Below are 5658 nucleotides of genomic sequence, written 5' to 3'. Positions count from 1 at the left end.
AAATATTTTCTAAAATTATTGATAAACCCAATTTAAATAATTGAAAAATGTATATTTTTAAAACCTTTTTCACCTTTTTTTTCTTAAATAAAATGAAAATTCTTTAGAAAGAGTTTTGCTTTAATACCCAGCTTCTAAATTACCCTTAACCTGGATTCCTCTAATACCTTGATTTACCTTAATCAAACTTCAACCATTGTTAGAAAGAGTTTTAGAGGTAGAGCAACACTTGGATGAGCCAATTTATATCATAGTTAAAATGTAGATGGGAGTAAAAACCTAAAAGAAAAAAATGAGGGCATTCCATAAGAGGGAAGTGTGGGTTTTCCAAGAATACCCTGAATATAGAGGGATATGACACATTGAAATGACAAAGGGTACAAAAAGATTTGTAAGAAATGGAGTCCAATCTCTGTCCATCCAAATATGGGAACCACTAAGGCTTGTGGGAGTCACTGCAACAGTGGCCCTCTGTGCTGTCTCATGCACCTACGTCACACTACTTTACTGCTTGTGTGTTTGCCCTTTTGCCCTCTTCAATTCACCACCAGTCTCTGCCCTCTGCGCTCTGATCTGAGGGATGGAACTTTTTCTTTAAAGAGGGTGGACCCATCGTTTAATACTTGGGTTTTCTCTTCAGATTGACTGTGTAAGAGTTTTGGAGTCAAGTCTTTGCCATTTGAGGCCAAAAAAACATATTCATACTTGAACCCTCTTGTTTTCCTCCTATTCTGTGTATTATTTCAATCATGGAAATACAGGTCACCCATAATTGGTGAGAACAACTACACCATGCTTTTTTTTTTTGACAAATTTTTAAGGAAAACATATTTTTTCTAAATTTGTTTGAAAAGTAGGTTCTTTTTAAAATTATATTTGAAGTATTTTTAAGTTACCTTTAGTAGAGTGTTTTAATAATAATTAAAAATATGAAAATATTTTTTAAAAACAAACTTTTTTCATATTTAGATTTTCAAATGGAACTTTGTTTTTTTAAAATAATCAAAAACTATTTAAAATTTTGTTTTCAAAGCATTTCAAAATAAACTTTATATTTTATGCTACCATCTAGTGTTACCATCCTATTGTGACGGGCTTAGACTCTTCATAAGTTGTCGAGCAAGTGTGCCACTATGCTCCATATATAAATATATATATATATATATATATATATATATATATATATATATATATGTATGGGGGTCAAACATCTAGTGTCATTTCAAAACCAACTTTTTTTTTAGGGAACAATATTTCAAGGCCAACTTGGATTAATGGGAGCCCAGGATTCTCTCAAATGTGATTACAAGTTGAGTTTATAATCAATATCACATGATTAAAATAGAAGATTAAAGTTGTTTGTGATTCTACTACATCAGAGTGGCCCACTCCACTCACCCCGTGACTCATTTTCGTCAATTTATTTTATCACACCTCTCCAACCCTAAAAAGAGAACAAAAAATAATTTGAAGATATTCAATGAAGATCCCAAAAAAATTCTATAGTAAATTACAAATTCTGACGGTTGGGGGAATTTTTTAAAGGTGGCGCCGGCCGCAAGCTGCATAACGTTGCAGGTCCAGGTTGATGATTTATTACTTGGCTGTACACGACTTTAAGGGAGGAAAACTCTACTCTACCAATTCCATAGGATGATAACATAAATATATATGATGTCATAATATAATTAAATAAATATAACAAAATCAATTTATATACTAATCCCACCTATGCGTAAGATCATTGTAAATGGAAATTATATTTACGTATTCAATAATAAAATAGTATTAAGTTTACCTACTTAATAGAATAGGTAGGCATTGATAGGACATGGATAGTAACCACCACTCCAAATGGAGACCCTCTAGAAATAAAGGAAAACAAAAAAGAGAGAGAGCGCTTTAGGGGGTGTTAGAATCTTAGAAAGTTGACGAGTGACGGACGGTGGGTAACCTCTAGATTGCTAAGTGACTGGGCTGTAAACCGTAATTTGAAATGATGCGGTCAGCCGCAGGCGGTGGGATTCCGATTGTCAGTGGAAGGACAACATTTTTATTTTTTATTTTTTATTTTTTAAGGTGAAGAATACGGAGAGAAAGAGAGAGTGGTTACGTGTGAATATGAGTGAAGCCACTGTTCAAACGTGGAGTCACGAAACAAAACTACAAAAACAAAAGAGAATACGAGGACTCACACTGTTCTTCTTCCATTCATTCCCCACTTTTTTTTTTCTTTTCTTTTTTTTTTTAATTTTTTTCTGCTCTATTTTATTGGATTCAAGAGATTGCCCATACGGCTTCTAAAATTAATGGATGGAGCCATGACATCAATGTTTTGACACAACTGGATGTGACATGTCTCGAGTCTTCCTATTGTTTTTATTTTTTATATTAATTTTTAAATTAACGATAGAAAGAAAAATAAAAAATGTCATAATACGTATCTGCTTTAAAAGATCACTGCATTATTGTTGCGACATAATGATTTAATTGATACAAGTTTGATTATCATAAAGACTAAATACTAAATCAAAAGATAGCATTAATTAAAATATTGTGTGTCTCCTTATTCAACTCAGATTCCTCATTTTGTATCTCATCTATTATTATTTTTATATTTTATATATTTTTTTTTATTACTTTCTATTAAATTTTACACTAGTCCTACTTATTTGTATAATCATTAAAAGATTCAAATTCCTCTACATATCTAAACTCTTTAATATGATAATTTTTTCAAGAAAGTAGTAAGTGACCATAGTTTGATCAAGCTTTAATCAAAATCCATGAGTATTAGATCTAATACTAATTATTCAATCAAATTTTGATTATCTTATTTAAAAACTAATTAGTACTCAATGTGAACGGGTTAAATCTTTGATGTCATATTATACAAGTTTATTTTAAGAGTTATCATTTGGGTGACTTGTCTTCGGGTTTAAAATTGATATTATCGTACCTAATAACCATTAGTTAGAGAAAAGAAAAATTCATCAAGAGTAACGGAGTTTGTGAGACTTTTCAAACAATGAGACAAATAATTTATAAAGTCGATTTATCCTTTTATTTAATCATTTATGAGTAAGTTGAAGCAAACCATTATTTAAAAAGACCACGTTTGGCTCAGGTGAAGGTAGACCTCAAATATTAATTAAAGTCTAAAAGTTTAGTGCTCATCTCACCTAGATTCTCTTTCATGCTGTCGATTTCAAATCCAAATTATCAAATTTCCAGCATTTTTAGTATAATTTATTTATTTTGCTTTTACCGTAAATTATATCAACTCTTCTAGGATGATTTTCATAATAATTTTTGTAATAAAATATATTTAAAAAAATGCAATATTTAGTAAAAAAAAAATCACCGTCCAACTCCTGCATCAGATTTTAGGGGAATATGCAGCTTGGGAGCACATCAAAATGACGCTGATCAGCATCAATCAATCTGTGGGGGCACAACCGATCTGTATCTTTCAATAAAAATAAACTAAAAGATAAATAAATAAAGAGTAGCGTAAGGGGAGATGGTGGTTACGTCGTACGGCCTATGCAATCTCATTGCAATTTTGTATTGATTTTTAAACGCAAAAGAAAACGCATCCAATGCCTTTCTCCTCTCTCACAATTTCTTCTTATACCCTAAAACCAAGACAAAAGATGTCCATCTCACAACCCCACATTATTCATTAATAATTTTTTCACTATCTTCTAATAAAAATTTTAATAGCCTATGCAGTATGCCCCACCACAAAACGATTCCTTTCAATCATTCATGCTTGCTTCGAAAATGAAGCCCCATTAGATGGGATGTCTCAAGGCTTTTTACCCCAAATCTTTTATTACTCATCATAATCTTATCTTATTATAATATACTATTTTGCTCTTTAGACTAACTAGTACATTAGGGTCTTGGATGAGTAGAGTCTGACCTATATCAGGAAATATTTATTTATTTCTGATGGTGATTTCATGGCTTTAAAATAATTTTAATGTATTTATCACATAATATATTCTTTTCATTTGCAAATGTCTAATGTAAAAGGTTGCTTTTTGTAAGTCATCCACACACTTGCAAAAAATCATTATTATTATTATTATTATATGTCATTGCTAACATTTTTTTTAGTGTGGGCAAGCCACTTTTATTTTAGGCAATCATTTCTTTTAATTATGACACCATTCACCAAAAAAAAAAAAAAAAAAAAAGCCCTTAATCATATCATTCAAAATAATTTTACAGCACAAATGTTTGATACATAAATAAGGTTGCTTGGACAATTTTATTGGATATCATTAACATTTATTAATCTTTTTTTTTAAAAAAAAAATTAATCATGACACCACGAAACATAATTTCCAAACAAGATTTAAAATTACTCAAACTTCAAATTATTCTTCACCAGATAATAAATCATACTCGTATCATCTTTTTTTTTGGGGGGGAAATATTTTCTATGATATTCCTATCTAACAGTCCTTGAAGAAAAAGAACCCACGAGAAGTGATGTAGATTCAAGTAGTGACCATTACAGGTTGATTTAAGACTCAAAAGTTTGAGCTGATTGGAATTTTGTACAAGACATTTGTTTAGATTTTATTATCACTAAATTATTAAAAAAGAGAGAGAGAAAAAAAAGGGGTCATATTCGTTTAGAGGCGATAAGGAGCAGCACAAATATAAGTAAAATAAGAAGAGTGTAGGATTGGTGGTGCATGATCTTTGTTGAAAGCATTCATGTGAAATGGGTATCTCATATTATGTGTTGTACACATGTCGTTGTTTTATTTATTATCCCCACCCACCATTCATGTCTGTTGTTCTCATTCTTATGTAGAGTCTATTTCCTTGTGATGCTGACCCTAAAGTCATGAAAGCTTAGAATGACTAATTGGATAAACCCCACACCGAAATTTTAAAATAAATATACAAAACTTTCCCCCACCCTACGGATAACCTGTATGTATCAATCAATCTGCACCCTCCAATCAATCATCTACTCTCAGAATAGAGGACCCCCCCGGTTGATCAGGCTTTTTCAAATTTACGTGTAGGAAAAAAGGTTTTAGTGACATTTAAAGATTCTATTTATTTTTTATTTTTATTTGTTATTATAAAGTTTTGCCAACGTCGGAGTGGCAGATTTGGAGAGTAGAAAGTTAGATAGCAGGGTATAATTTTTTGTGAGTGGGTAGGCCTTACTTTTCTCTTTGTCACCTTCTTGATCCATGTCAAGGAGTCTAATCTCTACAAAGCGGTGTTGGGCTCCACCGACCCACATCGTACTAGTGTGGGCCCAAAATTTTAACTTGGACCAACCCATTTGACGGGTCTCACACCAACCAGGTGATCCAGTGCCATAACCATCATGACCCCATTCAAGGGCATTTAATGGTGTGTACATCTATTTAATTCTGTAGGAGAAAAAGTGAAATAAATTAAATTGCTTGAAAATGAAGCGATTGTGCACCATTTTTCCTCAAAAAAAAAAAAAAAGGAAGCTGACGACCAGACGTTCACTTGGGTCTTTATATCCCCCTACTCCTTACTAAAACTATTTAAATACCGAAGAGGGTCGAACTTGGGACTTCTGGTTCATTGCAAGAGAACAAACTGCCCGGCCACGCCCCAAGGTCAAGGGATACAAGGATGTACATTGGC

Source organism: Vitis vinifera, chromosome 6 (assembly GCF_030704535.1).
Source record: "Vitis vinifera cultivar Pinot Noir 40024 chromosome 6, ASM3070453v1".
NCBI lineage: Eukaryota > Viridiplantae > Streptophyta > Magnoliopsida > Vitales > Vitaceae > Vitis > Vitis vinifera.
The sequence above is the reverse complement of the archived record's forward strand: the minus strand, read 5'-3'. Positions refer to the sequence as shown.